This window comes from Lissotriton helveticus, chromosome 10 (genome assembly GCF_964261635.1).
Source record: "Lissotriton helveticus chromosome 10, aLisHel1.1, whole genome shotgun sequence".
NCBI lineage: Eukaryota > Metazoa > Chordata > Amphibia > Caudata > Salamandridae > Lissotriton > Lissotriton helveticus.
Genome location: NC_136071.1, coordinates 235,842,122 through 235,861,844, shown reverse-complemented (window position 1 = coordinate 235,861,844; position 19,723 = coordinate 235,842,122). Strand labels below are relative to the sequence as shown.

At 44.0% G+C, this 19,723-nt stretch overlaps 1 protein-coding gene across 3 annotated transcripts in view; it reads left to right on the top strand.

Moving 5' to 3' along the window:
• The window catches only part of RAI1 (retinoic acid induced 1), a 576,051-nt gene that overhangs the window by 147,368 nt on the left and 408,960 nt on the right, over positions 1–19,723 (top strand). For all 3 annotated transcript variants that reach the window (XM_078665206.1, XM_078665208.1, XM_078665207.1), the window contains exon 2: positions 2,520–2,597. The gene's annotated coding sequence lies outside the window, so the exon portion shown is untranslated. The remainder of the gene's footprint in view (positions 1–2,519; positions 2,598–19,723) is intronic.

The window sequence follows — 19,723 nt, the reverse complement described above, 5'->3', positions numbered from 1 at the left end:
GTAGCTCCTCGTCAACCTCATTCATTAGGTGTAGGGCGATGAGGAAAACTGCACAGCCCTGTTTACTTTTTGTCCCTGCTTGTCCTGCCTTCCTGACTGCTAAGATCAGGGTGGCAAGTGCAGTGTCAGAAGCACCAGAACACACCCCAGAAGAGGAGCTGCCACCCTTGGCAATCCCTAATTGAAATCCTGGACTTGAACGAGTATCGCCACTGACGTAGGTCTGAGGTATAGACCAGACACCAAAACCTCATAGAATTGTGCAGTAATTATTTAGAACCTGAAAACCAGTGTTCTGGATTTTGTTTTCACATTGCTGCTTCTCTTAATCAATACTTACGTTTTGCTGATATTATAAAAATCTATTCAGATTTATTCTGACTTAACAGAAGTAGTAACTAGTTCATTCCCATATGTATTTATTCAACAAATGACCACCCATTCTTGGTCTGCTGGGTGTTATCCGATAAACAACCACATATATAATACTAAATTCCTCTCCTATGGAAAGTTAGGACAACCACTTGCACACCTTCAGTTATTTAAGGCAATCTCATCCCTTGTTTAACTTCCTGTGCTGACATTCTGCACTGATGTTGGCCTGGCAGCCATGACTGAGATCTGCCTCCTTGCTTTACACTACAGATGGAAGCGGAGCCTTGGTAACAAGTGTTGGCCTGGTTGAGAAGAATCCTGATGGAATAGCCATTTTGCCAGAATGTAATAGCCTTATCACAGGGTACCGCGCAGTTTTCAGCCAGTGTATTCTGATTCTGGTAATAGAATGTCTTTACTTCAACTGAACCTCTTGAACCAAACTACCAGATTACAGTGCCTTGTAATGGGTGTGCCCCCTAAATATTGAATCAACAATACACTGCACTGCGTAAGACTGTACTCCAGGATATGAGATTCGTACTCAATAAGTGACACTGGTCTTCATGGTGTGAAACCAATACCCACTGAGAGGGACTGTGCTTAAACACTCACTCCCTGTGAGTGAGTCACCAATGTGTGAGGCTGTCTTAATACGTGAGACCCACACACTGATCCCGATACTTGGGGTACCAGGACTGTTCAAGCTCTCTTGCATTGTTTTTAGGCCTAGGATGGCAGCTCATTATATATATATAGTGAGCCTTCGCTGCGCCCAGAGGAGTGACTCTCTCTACTGTCATACTGTTGGCCGTTCGGTGCAACATTCCACCATCTCTGTAGTGCTTGGATTGCAATGCACAAGGGACTATTTTGCATCTCAAAGTATTCTGAATTATCACCAAAAATTCTGCAAAACATGCATTGCATACGGAAAGCGTTTTCTGTTTTGTTTTGTTCTTTTTCTTTGCAGTAGATAAATGTTGTGGTTAAGATTCTCATTTTGGCTGCTGGAGCTCTCCATATCCCGAACAGAACACGCACGCGAAAGGCAATGTTTCATGCCAACGCAGGCATTCACAGCTGCTGCACACTGCTGTATAATGTTTGCATGATCTCGCACGTTAAAGCCAGACCGATTGTTTCTGCCAATGCTTGTTTCCTCTGATTTTATGGCGAGTTCCAGCCGCCTGGCAGCCAGGCGCACATGGACATGACTGTGCGAGTGTTTGCATGTGCGTGTTTTTTCTCTGCCTCCCTTCCCCCTTGCACTTCCCTGTTTTCCGCGCCTCCTTTGTTCGCCTGCACCCTCCGAGGGAGCTCCGACCTCATCAACAAACAGATAACGAGTGACACGTTACCCCGCGTCCCACTGACACCAGGGAGCAGGGCGTCCGAGCGGACGCCCCCACACCCCCTCTCAGACCCCCTCCCTCACGCGCCCCCTCACCCCGGCACGCTCGCAGCCTTCCGCCGTCTGGGTCTCATCTGCCGCGCGGGAAGGAAGGTGTCTCGCGGGGTGAGGGGGTGCAACACAAAAGGGGAAGCATCCGGGTCCCCGCAGCCGCCTGCGGCTCGCGCTGCCCCGCGCGGTTGTCGGTGCAGAGCTGCGTGCGCGCGTGCATTGCTATTCCAGACACACTCACACAACAGACACGGCGCACTCTGGAGATCACACGGGCGAGCCCGGCCCCCCCTCCCCGCTTCAGTCCAATAAAACCTGCCCTCCAGGGAGCCCTCCCACCCCCTCCGAAGAGACTTCATTGCACACAGCCCCCCTGGGGCCGCTCTGCAGCCCGGTGTGTTTGTGTGCGTAGCGTGGACACCCACTTCTCCCCTACCCTCATCATCACCTCCCTCCACGCCCCTTTCACTCCTCGCTCATCCCCCCCACCACCTCTCCACCGCCGCCTCCTGACTCTCCTCTCCTGCCGCCTGCCGTGGGGAGCCCGCAGCCAGACCCCCCTCCGCCACCTCTCCCGCCACCCCACCCCCAGGATGGATGCCACGGGCCCGCTTCTAATTACCTGCTATCCCCGAGTGGTGCATGAATAATCGCTGCTGAAGGGCTGCTGCTGCTGCTGCTGAGGAGGGAAAGGGAAGGACGAAGCGAACTACATCTGCTGTGTTTCTTCTCCTCCCAGGGATCTGACCCGCGGCTGCTGAGCTCTGGAGAAGCAGGAAGAGCCTAGAGGGGTGGACCAGCTCCGGAAGCGTTGCAGGTACTGACTTTATTTACTTCTCTTTCGTTTCACTCCAAACCCACTGCTGCCCTTTGTGTTTGTAGCTTTCACTTTTTTTGTAAATTATTTTCTGATCTGGTCCCACTTCTCTTCCCTTCCCCTGGGATGGGGGTCGGTGGGGTGGAGGTGCATTGCACCCGTGGTCGTCCTGGTGCAGGGGAGTTCTGATTGGCCTGCAGGGGTCTTCTGCAGGCAGCCCTGGGTGAAACCTGGCCATGGCTTGTGATGCTAGAAGTTATTCTTATGTTTGGTATTTCTTTATTTATTCAGGCTGAAAAGTAGCATTTCTGACAGACATGTTGTGCTGAAGTGCAGTTGTGGTACATAATATGGAAGTTGGCTTTTGTGACATGAACCAGGTGGTTTATGGAGGTGTTGCGCAAAGGTGCTGTTTGTTGTGTGTCACATAAACTGCGAATACCAGCAGCGACAAGATACATCATGGAGTTTACAGTCAGCAAACTTATACTTTGGTGTAACGAGCTGCGTTCACTCCTGCTGAGGTGTCACCTCAAAGAAGTTTAGAAGTTGGATCATCATTAATGGAAACCATGACATCTCCTCCTCTTTGGTGAAGAGGGTGCTTCCAGGTGATGACGAGGTAGCCACAGGCACAGTTATTCTGGAAATGGCTCAATGTGGTCACATCCCTCAGATGCCTGCCCCATCTCTGGGCACCAGTGTTGAAATAAAAAGCCCTTCTTGGTTTTTCATAGCCTGCGGTGGATCTTCAACTTGCTACCCAAAGGGGATGGACATGTTGAGCTACAACCTCTAGTCAGGGCCTGTGTTCATTCCTCAGAAGCACTGCAGGTCTGCCCGCTGGTACCTCCTCATATTCTGAGTTTATGATAGCAGTAGAGGGACATTTAAGCCAATCCTTGCTGAATGCTACACCTTGACCTCATTCGTAAGCTCAATCCCTTAATGATGCATGTTTGTTATTGATTTGATTCCGTGCAGTGCTCAAGTGACGGTGGTTCTTGTGCAGCGCTTTCTATAGATGTGTGTGTAGGACAGAGAGCACATTGATGGAGCTGGAACAGAGAGCCTGCTGTCTCATCAAATCAACATCTTTACATTTCTGATCTCTTGAAACACATCATGTGCCCCACAGTATACTAACACATAATTTACAGAAAGTGTTATGAAGCCTTGGCCAGTTCTGGTTTTTGACAAATAATTGACCTGAGGCTGAGAGAGAGAAAGTTGATTTTCCCAGATCACACATTTTAGACAAGTGAGGAAGCTGAGATTGGAACTCGACTGGATTATTGAACGTTCACTGCAGTACTGTGTGCTGTTTACTGTGCATCTTGCAAGCACAGAAATATAGTCACAAGTATGCTGCCCCATGTAGGAGACTTTAGTTAGGACATGCATAGAATAATTCAAGATTACGCCATTTCTAATTCTCCTTTTAGTTGTAAGCTTTTTTTGATGTGGTTATTCACTAAACGTTTTTATTAAGCCTTTATAGAGGTATTCAGCTTGTTTTTAAACTTTCTTAGTTTTGACACCTAAGAGAACTGACACACATGAAGATAATTGGTTTGACTAGGATCACACAGCTTGGTCAAGTTGAGACACTGTAATTTGAAGGCCTCTTGGTTCTGAGTTGACACCTAAGCCATTAGGACATACAAGAGAATTTCAACATTAAGAACTGATGAAATGAATGTCATACTGCTTTTTGATGAGTACAAAACAGACACCGAAGTGACCTTAAGTATGTCTGGTGACAGGCAAAACTGGTGCTTCCATAGCCTCTGAAAGTGGTGGATAAATGAGCATGTTGAGTGGTCCACGCAAGTCGGGTGGTCGGTAAAGGACTCACTTTATTGGCCACTATTAATCTAGTGATGGCTAAAGAGGTGCCAGCTAGACTCTGTAGGTCCTGTAGAAGAGGTGCGCAGAAGTTCCCCCTGTGTCTGGTGAGAGGCACACAAGCATCTCCCTGCATTTTGGTGAGGGCCAGGGGTGGCTCTTTAATGGACCCTTTGTAGCCAGTAACTGGTGAAAGAGGTGATTGGGGGGGGGGTGTATGTGTTTGGTGATGGTCGAAAGGGTGCTTGGTGGGTCTTGATGGTCTACTGATGGGGGGAAGAGGTGCCTTTGCTATATGGAACTGTAGCAAAAGAGGTGATTTAGTGATCAACTTGACTATAACAAAAGAGAGGAGTTTGTAGTCTACATGACTGCAAAAGACGTGATTTAGTGGCCTTTGTGACTACTGGAAAAGAGGTGATTTAGTGGCCTACGTGACTAACCTAATTGGAGATTTGGTGCCCCTTGTTACTATGGCAAAATGAGTGATTAAGTGGCCCCTATGTTTCTGATACTGGCCAAAAGGTCTGCTAGGTAGCTGTTAGCAGTCTTGATTGTGCGGAAAAAGCGGTGAGTTGACTGAGTATTTAATTGTCACAAAAGTGACGGTTGGCTTCCCATGTTATTATCCCAAAAGAGACGATTTAGTGTAATATGGGACTGTAACAAAATGGGTAAGTTGAGAATCTATGTGACTATGGCAATAAGTGGGGTTTGTTTGCATATGTGACTATAACAAAATTGATTTGGTGACCGATGTGAGTATAAAAATGATTTGGTGGCCTATGTGACTACCAACAAAAGGAACTTGGTGGCCTCTGAGACTATACAGAAAAGGCTTTGATGGCCTGTGTGACTACAACAAAAGGGATTTGGTGGCCTATGTGACTCGAACTCAGCAGGTGGTCTGTGACTCAGCTGATGGCAGAGAGGCTCTGAAGCGGCGCCTGCCAGGCTGGCGTATGCGCGTGCCACTGTTCTCCCACGCCACCAGGGCACGCAGCAGTGTGCCTCAGATCACACAGGCGGACTCTGCCACGGGTGAGGCGGCGCACGCAGCCTCCGAGAAAGGAGAGTGCAGCAATTACCGTACTGCGGACAGAGGGGAGGGGGGAAAAAGCATTAAGATGAAGAGTCGAAAATGAAAAGGACGGCGTCGAGGCACGCACAAAGAGAGCTGCAGTCCAATTTACTGTACGAGACAATGAAGGTGGGCAGAGAGCGGGATAATGAGGCGCTAGTGTGTGAAAGGAGCGCCTGCGGCACTCCAGCACCCGAAGGGACGGCGTTCCCCCTCGACGCTGGGACGGGGGATCGTGGTCAGTTTGCAGCGAGAGGCAGGGCGCGCTAGGGTCCTTTTAAATCGGGGTAACCGATTCCCAGCACGTCTTTCATAGGATTTTCGTCAAAGCCATTTGAGACGGAGAAATGAAAACCCCACACCTCTCGATCCCAAATATTACCTAAAATTACGAACAATGGATAGATTTAAAAGAAAGAAATGCGTGTTGTGTCTCTGAAATTGCCATTCACTTTTTTTCTACCTCAGCATTTGAAATGTAGATAGATGTGAAGTAAATAAAAAATGAGGTATTGGTTTTTATCTGGAATTGGATTTTGGATTTTTTTCTACTAACCATGCACCTATCGGTACTGAAAGAGAGTACATTGTAGTTAATTTATGTCCGAATGAAGTGACGCCTGAGGGAAGATGCGTGGCATCTACCTGTGTCTCTTGGCTTTAATCTTGGAAGGGGCTGTGGTAGGTGTCTGTTTTTTGCCGAGTGAAAAAACAAGCTGCTGTCTTGGGTATGGGGAGAATGCCATGTTTGTTCCATGCCTACCCCCACCCTCACTTTGCGTGTCTTTATTGTGCTTTTCAGGTTATCATTTCTGTTTTACAGTACTTTGCATTCCAGTCACATGTGTATAGCGCTAGCCACCAGGACATTCACCCTACAAGGGAACACTTGCACGCTTTAGAATTAAGTAACAGCTTTACTGCTATGGCAAGTATGAACAAGCATTGGCAAGCCCATTAGGTCTGGCATTGGTTGCCAGCCTTTTTGCTTTGTCATACTTGTCGTGTGTGTTTTCATGTTTTTTTGCAAACATTTGGTGGAGAAGATGCTTGGCCCGTATCAATAATAAAAAAAATCAATTGCTAAAAGCAAACATTTTTTTTCTTTATTACTCATTGGCACTTAAGGGTACGTCTTTGTGTGTGTATGTGCTCCTTGTGCATGGGAAGAATGCTGTCCATAACTGTGAAGTTAGCCAATGGCTGAAGTGGGCTGACCCACCCATGCTGTAGTGGGTGGAAGAAAAATGGGAAGGACACATTAACAGACAAATACGTGAAGAGCACTGGCTGAAAGCTCTATAACTATGTTAAACATGTCATTTCAGTAAAATCAAAAGGTATTGGCCAACACCAGACCTAAAAACCATGAAAAGCCAGCCTCTGGAATGTGCAGTGAAACAGATATAGCGTTTCTGTGCTGTTTTTTAGACACTTCACACATCACCTTCATCAAGGAAGTTTACCCCAGGCACAATCATCAGAAGCGTCAAGTGTACAAATATATGTTTGGGGAACACCTACGATTTCTATTTTCAGTGATTGCACGCACATTGTTGAGAATAGTCTCATGACTGAAGAGGAGACCACTTTAAACGTAACCTTGTCATCAGAAGACCAACATCTCTTAAAGATGTTTAACAATTGTAGTGCCATGTAGCAGACATACTTTTGAGAATTTGATGCTCCAGTGGTGGCTAATTCTGTTTAACTTGGCAAGTAAACAAGCATGTGGAAAAACTATATTCTGTCATAAGCTTTGATTCCCCTTAAGTATTCCCCTTTAAGTATTCCCCTTTAAGTATTCAGACCTGGTTTTTAAAAATGCAAGGCCACATAACTTGCCTCCAGGGTGCTAAATGAAGAAAAACATTATTGTCCAATGGTGAAAATAGCGGTTACCTCGGCATCACTGAAGTAACTGGGCCAAAGCTGAACAGGAAAAAAGATAAGCTTACAGTGTGGTAACTTGTTGTGGCTGCAATGTTTGCTTTGATACTGAAGGTTGTTTTGAAACAGAGTTCTCCATGAGTGTCTCTGCAGCAAAAGGTTGTGGCTATAAATATCCCTCCTTCAGTTCCAGGTGTTGTAGTTTAGAAATGACGACAGAACTGCATCACCAGCTCCTTCCCAAGCTAAGTCCAAGGCTTGTTGATGTCACGGATGGCGCTCGTTTATCTGGTACATGGTCCTTTAAGCAACCATGATGTCATCAGCAGCGAGACAGCCTACAGGGTTATGGATTTCTAGTGAGCATTGTATTGGCATATCTATGGTATGTGTACTGCCTCATGAACATTCTGGTCCATGGCCATCCTAGCCATGATCTGGCCTTGATTCCAAGTGTCCTGAGGCTAACAAGCATGATCTAGCAGTGGAAGTGGTAACCTGCGGTGTTTGTTACCTTCAAGATCACTGATCATGTAACATGTATCCTGAAGTCCTCCCATTTGATGGGAACTATCCAGGCTGGGGTTATGGCCCCAGTTCTGGATCCTACTCCAACTTAAGGTCCAGCCTCCAGTGGTCAGAATGGCATTTGCATTCGTTCTTGATAAATACACTGGTCTTACACGCCGTGTCCAATATTAGATAAAAACACAGACTTATCGTCTTCACTGGTAAGTCCTGTTCTGCGACAATCTCAATTACTACTCAAAAGATAATGAGATTGCTGATCTACTTGTAGTAAGGACTAGCAACACTTAAAAGTTGTTTTTATAAAAAGACACAAAAACAGAACACGATTCGGGAGAAAGGAAGCAAAACACCAAAACAGCCAATAATTTAAGATGCTAATATAAATGATTAAAAATCATCTGTATCTTATCACAACGAACCTGTTGATGCTTCCTAATGAACATAATTTTATCATGTCTTGAAATCAATGTTGTGTCTTATACCTCATCTTCCATTCTTGTGGGGCGATGTCCTAGATTTTGAAAGCCGGACAAATAGACTATCCACTTCCACAGAAGAGTGAAAACAACCTTAGATGAGTTTAGCCCCAGCTCACCTAATCGAGTACCCAATTTACATGGCACTGGGCTTAAAATGGAGTTTTAATAATTTCACTCACAATTTTTCAAACTTTTCTAACCAAACCCAAGAAATTCCTCGGCATTTCCACAAAACTTGAGACAGGGCCCCTACTTCTGTATTACTTGTTTAGCATGAATTGAAAGTCAGCCATCCTTTTCAGGTTCTCTTGGTGTCCCACACATCCTACATATTAGATGTTGATGTATTTGTTGCAATTCAATTCCAACTTTTTTTCCAAAAGGGAGTTCACTAATGTTGCCCCAAGAATGATTTCAGGAATCTTTTCCCAGTGCAGCTGACAATGTTCCATTAACAGTTCACCTTTTTGGTAGGGAAAGAATGATAGTGTCTGAGCTGGAAATATTTGGGTTGCCTCTGTGATGGAACACATTTCAGGTTTGCTTGGAAATGTTTTTATTTACATAATTCAGCTCTTTTCAAAAGGGCTCTAGATACCTTCACATTGATTTTAAAAAAACGTGTTGGTATTGCAGTCGGTGCAAAACACCTGAGAGACATAAGCAAATGATGATCACAAGCACTTCCGATGATATGACAATTACTGCAAAATATCAGTTAGAGTTATCCTATATTTGTGTTATCTACTTTTCCTCCTTTTTCTTTATGGTTGATATATACCATTTAGCTTTGACTACATTTTTATATGTCCCCATGTGTCTTTAATGCTCATTATTTTACCTGCCACCCAACTTTTTCATTGAATACTTTTATGGTCAATTTTTAAGAGTCGGGTGCCATCCAATAGATCGATACAGCCTTACGTAGAATGTTTTTAGTTTAATTTGCTTGCATTACTGAGAGTCTCAAACCTCGACCTGAATATTGCTTTCAGCCCAAGATTTAAACAAAAAAAATCTGTTTCTCTTCTGCTCTCTTTTCTAATAATTCAGATACTTTTGACTCAATTCTAAAGCAATGTGATACATTTCTTTAAGGTCTGAATCTAGTTAGGCTGTGCGCTCATCCAGTCTCAGAAGGATCACTGACCGAATATTGGTAACAAAATTATCGTGCGGACAGAATATCATGTCAAAAATATCGAGGACCAGAATATTGAGAAGGTACGTGCAAATAGGTAAATATCGATCTACTATTCTTAACTCCATATCTATGTACCTTGAAGAGAAATATATTGTCAAGGTGCATATATGTGGAGGTATATAAAATTAAACTTTGTTTACCCTTAGAAACCTACCTTCACAACATTTTTGTCCTCGATCTTCTTGACGTAATATTTTTCCCCCACAATATTTGTTTCCGATATTTTGTATAAACACCCTCTGGGAAAGGACAGACTTCCTTTACAGGCATTTTTGCTATTTTCTATATTCTATTCTCTATATATTTTCTAGTAAGATCATCTATCTAAAGTAGGGCACTGTGGGCCTACAAAGAGATGGCATATTAGTTTTAAAGCATCCTCTAGAGGGTTGAAATCCTTTTTCTTCTTCAAAGAAGAAATACGTTTTCCACTTAAGCCCTGTAAAAAGGCATTTTTTCCGACAATGCAAGTCAATGGAAATTACTACTACCACTCTTTGTTTTGAAAATGAACCTCTTTGTTGAGTCCAAACATTAGATGGTGTGTTGGTAATAAGGCAGTCTCTGTCAAGTGAAGTGTCTTTGAAGGATGGAAAATTTGCGGTTCTTGTAGCGTGGATGGTGTTAGCAATCAATCAGTCAGCATTTGTAAAGCCCAACTCTGTCACCCCTAGGGGTATCTGGGCGCTGTGTCTCCGTCAAAGAGCCAGGACTTGAGTCTCTTTATTATTGTTGATAAAAGTATGGCTCCCTGTATTAAGAATGTAGTCCCTTAGATAGGATGTTTGAAGTTAAAGGAAAGTCTGTCCAGGCAGACTCGGACATCATTCCTATTCACTCATGTCCACAGACTCATTCCTTTTCTAGAGGTCCACTCGATAATCGGGCACAGTTTGACTCTATTTGAAATGTGGAGCATTCATCTGAAATATGACCGATAAGAAATATTTTTCTGATGGACCTGTTTAGTTCAGAAAACAGGCATAGCCGACCAGTCCAATAAGTGCCTCATATGGTGCATGACATAGCCATTGTTCTTTTTATTAAGGATCACAGGCATTCCTTCATTTAAAATAATTTGTATTCTTTAATTTTTACTGATGGTTTGAATTTGGCTTTGCTCTTAACAGTATCTTGTGATCAGCACAAACCCTTTGCATTGACACCAGGTGGATGGTGTCTTACCAGAGTGTGAGATTGTCGACACTACCTAACCTTCCTCCACGCATTTCAAAATAATAACATTTTATATGGTAGACTCCTCTGGTAGTTTTCACTGGTAGCCATCTTACCCTTCTACACTGTTGAAGCCCTGCTGCTCTCTCCCCAGCACCATGAATGACCACAGATGTGCAGGACATATTATACAATTGTCCGGACGTATTGAGGATAGTTGGAAGAAAGAAACATCAGGTGGAGTCAAAATCAAGCAGCCTTGGTGTTAGGCAACGCTGATATTCAACTGCGCCGACATGGTACTCCTGAGAAATTTGAACACATTCTTTCATTTATATACTTGTCTGTTTGCATTTTAAGTAGTGTTCAAATCTTTCTGTATGTTTAGGTGTGTGGTTTATATAAAGAGTAATCCCTTTGATAATTGCATGCGTTAGTGGGCAAAGCACAATTTTCAGAACCTGTCTGAGGGTGGGGCAGGCTGATCCCAAAAGTAAATACCAACAACCAGCCTGCGCTAACCTGAGCAATGCAGATTCAGTCATGGCTTTGTGAAAGTCAGAGACAAGCGCTGCCACCTTGACAGGGCCTACTTGCACAACCATTCCTAGAAGGCGCGCCCACTGGTGAACACACCACATTCCAGAACCACATATGATGCAAAAGATGGAAGTCTGTACAGAGAGAGGCTAAACAGTTGTGTAGCTGTAGCTCTCTGTCATTGTCTAGCTGTGATCTACGTCAATAGACATTTATGAAGTTAAATAATTTCTGTATGAGGGTGAAGCATGCATCTCGGCCTACTCCCCAGTGTCCCTCCTGTAGGCATCAGTGAGTAAGCCGCTGCTCCATACCTAGGAGGGTTGTCTTTGCCATTGTTTGTTCGGAGGTTTATAATCTGAGTATCATTGAGTCGAGGAATAGTGCTGCTTCTTATGTTAGTGCCAGGGTACAGAGTGGTTGACGGTGTGTGCCATGTCACTGTTTCTTATTATTTGTTCTCTCTCCCTGCCAACACTTCTGTGGTCAGTGGCTGCAAGGATAGATACAAACTCCTTTCTCCTTGAAGCACATGGATGGCGGAAAAAAGGTGGATCTTTTTAAAAAGGGGTAACACTACAGCAGGAGATCTAAGTATTAACACAAGTGGGGTCATTAATGGCTAACTTTGGAGTAATATTAACCAGGTGTGAGCTAGGCACTCGCAACAGAAAGGAGGAAAGAATTCAAACAAGCATTGAAAAAGCCAGTAGGGCTTACCTTGGGGGTCTATTGCCATTGCCAATGGTTTCTAGAGATGATGCACATCATCTCTGAAGCTGCGCAGCATCGCTAAAGAATTTTTTTAAAATAGCTTATGACGTGACAGCCTGCATCATTTTGTAGGTGCACATGTCTCCAGAATGATACAGGCGCTTTTTTTATTAACCAAACCAAGTTGCATCAGTAAATAAAAACAAGCAAAAAAGCTTTTTTTTAAAAAAAAAACACCCAAAAACAATAGAGTGGAAGCAACACGGCGAGCTGGGAGCACAGAGGCAACTCGGAAGGTGTGGGTGGGGGAAGCAACACAGGGGTTTGGGTGAGATAAGCAATAAGGAGTGCACAGGGGCAGAGAAGAGTAAACAAGCGAGTGAGAGAGCAACGTGGAGCTTGGGGAGGAGACAAGCATTCAGCCGAGGGAGACAGCAGCGTGGAACTGTGTGGAGGAACACACCGGTGAGAAAGCAACAAGAGGAGAAGTACACGCGAGTAAGCCGGGGAGAAGCACACAGGATGGAGGTGGGGAGAAGTACACAGGAGAGAGCGCGGCAGGGAGAGTGTAGTGGGCGAGAGAAGCACTCTAGGTAGGCTTCTGGAAAACAGATGCACTCCCAGGGAGTACCCAATACGGAAGAAAACAGTACTTACCTAAATGTGAGAGTTGCAAAGAGAGAAGTAAATTACCAATGCTGGGGGGAGGGACAGACACAAGAAAGACAAGGCGAGCCATTGGATCAGATGCAGGCAAATTAGAGTGACCGTAAAGCCAAACAGTGGTAATCAAAGGTAGGGCTGCATGAACCTCTGTGTTCTAATTATCACAAACTAGGTCTTTCGCAACCCGACATCTCTGCTGTTTGACTCAGCCTGAAAACGGATTGTTATAAAAACAAAAACCCTGTGGTACCTGGAAAGAGGAAGCATTGCACAATAGTTGCTTTTTATCCTGATTCTGCATTCTCGTGACCTGTCACTCCTCTCACTTTCTCTATACATCTCTGTCTCCACTGTTTCTTCTCACGCCCCTCAATCCACAACCCCTCCATAGGCTTCACAACTTACTTCTGTTTGCCAGGCCCTGATTTCTCTCTCGGTATGGCCCCACCAGTCTTTCTCACTCCCTATTTCTTGGCTCCTCTACCATGTCTCTTCACCTTCTATCTTCCTTTCTTGATGCCTAAAGCGGGCTGCTACCTATAATGCGCTACCATTCTACCAGACCTCATGGTCCCAAGCTCTTTGGGGAACATCACTGTGTTCTTTCTCCCCCTTTATCCTTTCTTGTCTTCTTATTCCGCGTGTCCTTTCATTCGTCCAGTGATTTTACCAGTGCACCTAACAAGCATCAAACCAAAGGTAGCAATTAAAAGGTGGATGTGGAAGGCCTTTGTCCCATATCCTGAAACGGGCCCCTCAGCATTCCCCCTCACCAAAGGGTAGGCTACCTCAACACATTTTATACTATATCTGTATTTTCTAAAAAACGATCTTTACACAACCGTGTATCTACTCTCGAGATAGTTGCGTTTTAAATTGATTTTGTCAGCACCAAGGAGAATGCTCATTTGTTTACTTTTTTTAATAAAAAAATTTGAAATTCAATTTAAATTTGCCAAATTCCCTGGATATTACACTTACAGAGTGAAATGTGGTTTCCTGGTGTCTCTTGTGACTATTTTTATATGAGCTCTCAGCATAAAGCAGTTCAACTGTATTTTAGAAGACTATTTTGAGTATAAAATGTCTCTTACCTGGAGAGTTTCTGCCTTAGGCATTCTTCTGTGGAAAAAAATACATTAGGTTTTATAATGCACAATTAAAAAAAAATGTGAATTTCACTTAATGCAAAACTTGAAATATGTGACGATTTTTGCCAGCGCAATTAATATTTAGCCCTGGCCTATAATTGTAATCTTAGCTCGTTCTGAAAATTATTGTTTTTCCAGTAATATATAGATGTTGAGCATCTCAGGTGAGTATTCTTTGTAAGGGAGTGAACAGAATTGACTAAAAAGCATTTTTAAGTACCACAATGTTGAGTGAGTGAGGGAAACTCTTAGCTGTCAACAGGTGCTTTTTCGTGTGGCTTTCCACCAGTCGGTGTTTCTCAGCCACTACCACTAAGCATGCTTTGTCTGCTAGGACCATACTTCTAATAGACGTTGATGAAACTACAAATCCCGGCATGCTTTGTTTTGTTGGTAAAGAAAACAAGACTGGTTGAAATCAGATTTTTGATAGCTGCTGGTGGAGGGAGGAAGTGAGCATGATAATGCAGACATTTGGTAATTACAAAAGTGGTTCTGCCTTCGTGCTTGGATGAAAAAAGTATTTTCCTGATCACCCAGGAAACTTTTAAACAGTTCTGCTCCACCTCGTTATGTGAGGCAGAGACGACAACCAGAATAATGTAGGGCCACCTCTGCCAAGCACATTGATCACTGAGTTGGAAAGTGTAAATACACCTTGTTAAGCCAATGGAGGTCAGTCATGTAATCACTAGTTATCGTGGATAGTTGACATGGCCCTGGTGGACCAACATTGGGCACAGAACGATTAGTCATGGATGGAAATCGGTGGTTATCCTGAATTACTGACATGGATCCGACCCTGGTGGACGACACTGGATGCCCCTGCTTTATACAGTTCGTAGCAATCATCCATCAGTGACAAACTCTCCTGACCTGATGAGGGCTCCCACTCAGGTAAGAGGGAGCACTGCACATCAGCCCTAGGTCCACACACAAAACAGTGTCCTCGTAACTGCAGAAAGCACAACACAGCCTTGTTTACAAGGACAAAATAGAGTGAATTGATGAAACTTGTTTTATTTGAAGTCGTTGATTAACAAAGCACATTAATTGTTGTTGCGTTTTTTTCTTAATTCTACAACGCTCCAGTAAGAGGACTGTTTTTCCCACCAATCTTCTGTCCTTGGATTTACTTTGGTGACTTAAAACTCAAGCTCTCAGCCCACAATCCATAGTTCTCTGGTGAGATCCAGCTGCAAGGGAATGGGCAAACCCCTTTTGTCGTGTGTAAGAAAATGATGTTCAAAGCAGCTTTAATTCCTCCATGGAATTTTGAATAAGTGGTAGAAGCCTCTCAAACTACGAAAACTTCTGCATTGTGCCATCACTCAATTTTTAGGTCTCGCTGGCAGAGAGCTTGTTATCAACACCTGTTGTGAACAATAGAATACATAGAGTGGGCTTTAGGTCAGAACATCGCACATGATTGGATGACTCTCTTGTCTTTCTCTCTACCTTGCTCTGGATTCAGTGGCTTTCCTCTCAATCATTGTGTTTATCACACATAATAGCATTTCAGTCTCAATGTTCTGATGGATGGAATGTATTGTTCACTGCTGATGTCAGTCCTCGCATTGCAACCCAAAATGCTTGCTCCTACTTCTTCTCCTTCCCCTTTATAGGTGGAAGCCTACCAGACAGCTGCTGTCGGGTTTGCTAAAGTCATCTTGGGTACATTTGGAAAGCTTCCCAGGGAATGCATTCCTCCCATTGCTTACCATTGACTTTGTGGTTTGTAACTCACATTTGCTTGGTTTCTATTTGCTGTCTTTGTTTGTTTTACGCTGTCCAGTTTGAGTTTGTTCCTCCTGTAGAGCATACTCTTTTTTTACTATATCCTTCCACCAGTGCTGATTTCTGTAAACAGGTCTTTAAATCTTGTTCTTATCTCGTCACTTTGGCTGTGCATTTAAAGACAGAGGTCAAAGGTCAGGCTCTGTCTTCAGAGAGAGCTTGGTGTTTACCTTTCTTTCTCTAACTTCCAAGTGAGAGTATTTATGTGACAATCATGCTTGCTGCTGGGGTATGCTGGAGGACGTTTTTTGTCAAGCACACAGCAAAATGTAAATGTCTGTAAATGAAATATGCAGATATTTAAGAATATATCAGAATAGGAAAGCACAAATTAAACACTTTTTTATTGATAATCCTGAAGTGTGGAAGAAACAAATATTTTAATAAGATCAAAACATATCAATACACTAGGTAATTACATTCCCACACATTATTGTTTGTGAGCTGTATACTTTTATCAGTAAAACTGTATGTCTGTGCAAATGTAATGGTCATTTCAATTGAAGATGTGTTGTCTGCAATCGCAGTGGGCTACAGCACTATGCATTGTTCACTTTATGCAGCTTCCCTCTACTCTGCCCCTCTCCATACCACTGCATTCTACTCTGCACGTCTCCACTCCACTCTGCTCCTCTCTACTCTATGCCACTCTAATCTACTCTGCACCACTGCACTCAACACCACTCCACTCTATGCCACTCCACTCTATACCACTCCACTCTGTCACTTGTCTCTGCAACTCTGCACTCTACTCCAATGCACTCTACCCTGTACCACTCCACTCAACACCAGTGCACACTATGCAGTCCACTCTACACCACTCTAATCTACTCTGCACCACTACGCTCTGTGTCACTCTACTCTACACCACTGCACTCTACCCTGCACCACTCCACGCCACTTCACTGTATTCTGAAACAATCTACTCTGCCCTACTCCAGGCCACTCTACTCTGCATTACTTCTTATCTCTGCACTCATGCCACTCTACGTTAAAGCACTGTACACCACTTTATTCAAAACCACTGCACTCTATTATACTCTGCTCCACCCTTCTCTATTCTACAACACACTATGCCACTTCTCTCTACACCATTGCACTCTGCGTCACTGCCCTCTCTACCACTGCTCCCTGTGCCACTCTATTCTTTTCTGCATCACTCTATGCCAATACACTCTACGCAGATGCACTCTACACCACTACTCTCTGACATACTACTCTCAAGCACTACACTCTACTTTGAAACACTCAACTCTATGCCACTCTACGCCAATGCACTCTATGCCACTACACTCTAAGCCAATCCACTCTTCGCTACTCTAATTTACTCTGCACCACTCTACTCTACACCCCTGTAGTCTACCCTGCACCACTCCACTCTCCGGCACTCTGTTCCACTCTGCGCCACTGTAATCTAAGCTGCACTACTCCACTTTACTCTTTACCACTCTACTGTACTTGTGTGAACTTTACGTCAATTCACTCTACACCAATTTACTCAGAACCAATCCACTCTACGCCACTGAACTCTGTGCCAAGCTACTCTTCACCACTGTACTCTGCGCCCCACCAATCTAGGGCCCTCTACTCCACACCACTCTGACATTACACTCCATGATACTTAATTCTATGACTCTTTACTCCACTCTACTCCACTCAATGCCATTCCACTCTAAAACACTCAACAACATTCTACTCCATTCTGTGGCAATCTACGCAACTCTCTCTATGCCACTCCATACCACTTTACTCTGTTCTATGACACACTACTTCAGTCTACTCCACTCTACTCTATGCCACTCCACAACACTATGCCATGCCACTCAATGCCTTTCCACTCCACCACACTACTCAGTTCTAAGCCACTCCACTGTACAACAATCTCTGCTGCACTACATCACCCTACGCAACTTCCTCGACGCCTTTCCACATTACTTAACTCCCCTCTCCGCCACTCCACTTTGCTTTACACCTCTCCACTCTGAGACCCTCTATGCGACTCCACTTTTTGCCGTTCTGCTCTAATACACTCTGTCTACTCCTTCTACGATGCTCCACGCGACACCAGTCTACGACACTCGGTGCCACACCACTCTACAACACGCTACTCTACGACACTACTCCACACCACTCATTGGCATGTCACTATAGGACACTCTATGCTACACCACCCTACGACATTCCATGCCACTCTCCTTTATGCCTTAACTTTTAACCATGCTGAACAGCAGCCGTGTTGGTGTAAAAAGTGGCAAAACACATTAGAAAGCCAATTGCATAGGCAAGATCTATTGGTTTTGCCAACGCTTGTTTATTAAAGGGTCCTGGGGCGAGACCTGTTGGCTTTCACATTGCTTATATTTTCTGTTGTTCCAATACAAGATATTTCAAGAAAGAAGGAAAGTTGTCCATTGATTGTCTATTGGATCATTGTAAATCGTGCATTTTGATCGAGTAAGAAACAGATGCTCCCCAGTTATGCTTCATAGGTTCCTTTACACTTTGCTCCAGAATTCTCATTTTCTCTCTATTTCGCTCTGTCTCATGTTTACCATGTCCTCATTTTCTCTCTGCATTATAGCATTTCTTTCTCAGCACATATCAGGCATTCCACATCAGATAGTTCATGGGGTTAATTTAACTCCAAGCCCCCTAGTCTTCATGCTTTACCACATTTCCTTAGGGTCAAATAATTTATTTCCCTGTGAGCGCAAACGTGTTCTCCAATTAATTCTTGAACCGTTTGTTGAATGCATTCCAGAGAAGCAGGCTTTGGGGCTTCGAAAAAATTTACTTTAAGCCATATTTGTGATTTATATTCAGTTTGTTCAATAAAAGGTACCAAAACCTGAAGTTTAAACCGTGCCCCATTGTTTCCCACAAACACTCCTTTTAGTGGCAAGAACTTATTTTTTCTCATTTGGCTTTGACGCAGAGCAAGAAAGAAAATAGAGAAAAAAGGAGGAAGCGAAAGATATGAAAACAGTGACAAACTGAAACAGCCGGGTTGAAAAAGAAACCTTTAAGAATGAGAGAAAGAGACAGGAAGTGTAGGGTGGTGGAAGAAAGGTGTGAGGTGGAATCAAGACTAGACAGCCTTGGTATTCATTATTGGCTCCTAAGCAAATTTAGACCCTGCAATTTTTTGGCAAATTAATCAGTGTCTGTAAGGGGCAGGGAGCAGAAGTTCCACCAAAATGATTCCTTCCATTAACAGCATTTAGAGGAAAGAAAAAATATGGGAGTTCACCCAATCCCACGTTGCACAGTAAGTTTCATCGTTGCTCACACACCCAATCGGACGTCGCGTCCTTCGTTGTCATGGGTACAACAGTCAGTGTTGAACTTGTCTTTCAGGCACTCTGGCACTGCAAAATAGGCCATCTTGAAAGGAACAGTGTGTGGGCTAGTTTTTTTGGTCCCAGAGCTGTGATGGGATCAGAAAATGGCTCAGTTCCTGGCCCTTTCAAGCTGGCCCATCTGACAGTTCTAGAGTGCCTGAAAGACCAGCCCAGCAGTGACAACTTCCATCAGTCATCGTGTAAGGCGAAGATCACACATGCTGCCAGTTGAGTCCGGTACACAGAACACCCACTGACAGCAGCTTAAATGAGTGACATTTATAAAACAAGAGACGCATGATCCAGGCACGCTCCTACAAACACACTTTTGCCTTCCCTTCCTTTATGCTTCCTTGTGTTTGATGGATGCTTATCCAGCTTACACAAGTCCTACACCATTGCCGGGGCCAAGGAGTCTGCAAGTGAGTATTGGGCAGTGCCTGTGAGGCCTACATCTGCCCTGTGGTACAACACTGGCCTTTTCCATCCAACCCCTCAGCCGCCGTTTGTCACCGGCGAGAATAGTGAAGCCTCAGTGCCCCTTTTTATGACAATTGCAGATATTGGATATTCTTTAGATTACTCTTCTCATAGTTGAAAGAGGCAGGGTTGGGGCATGGTGGACTCCACCTCTACTGTCAATCTTCAGATTTCATTTTTGGGTATGTATTTATGTAATGTTGTTACCCACTTGACGCCACTCCACTG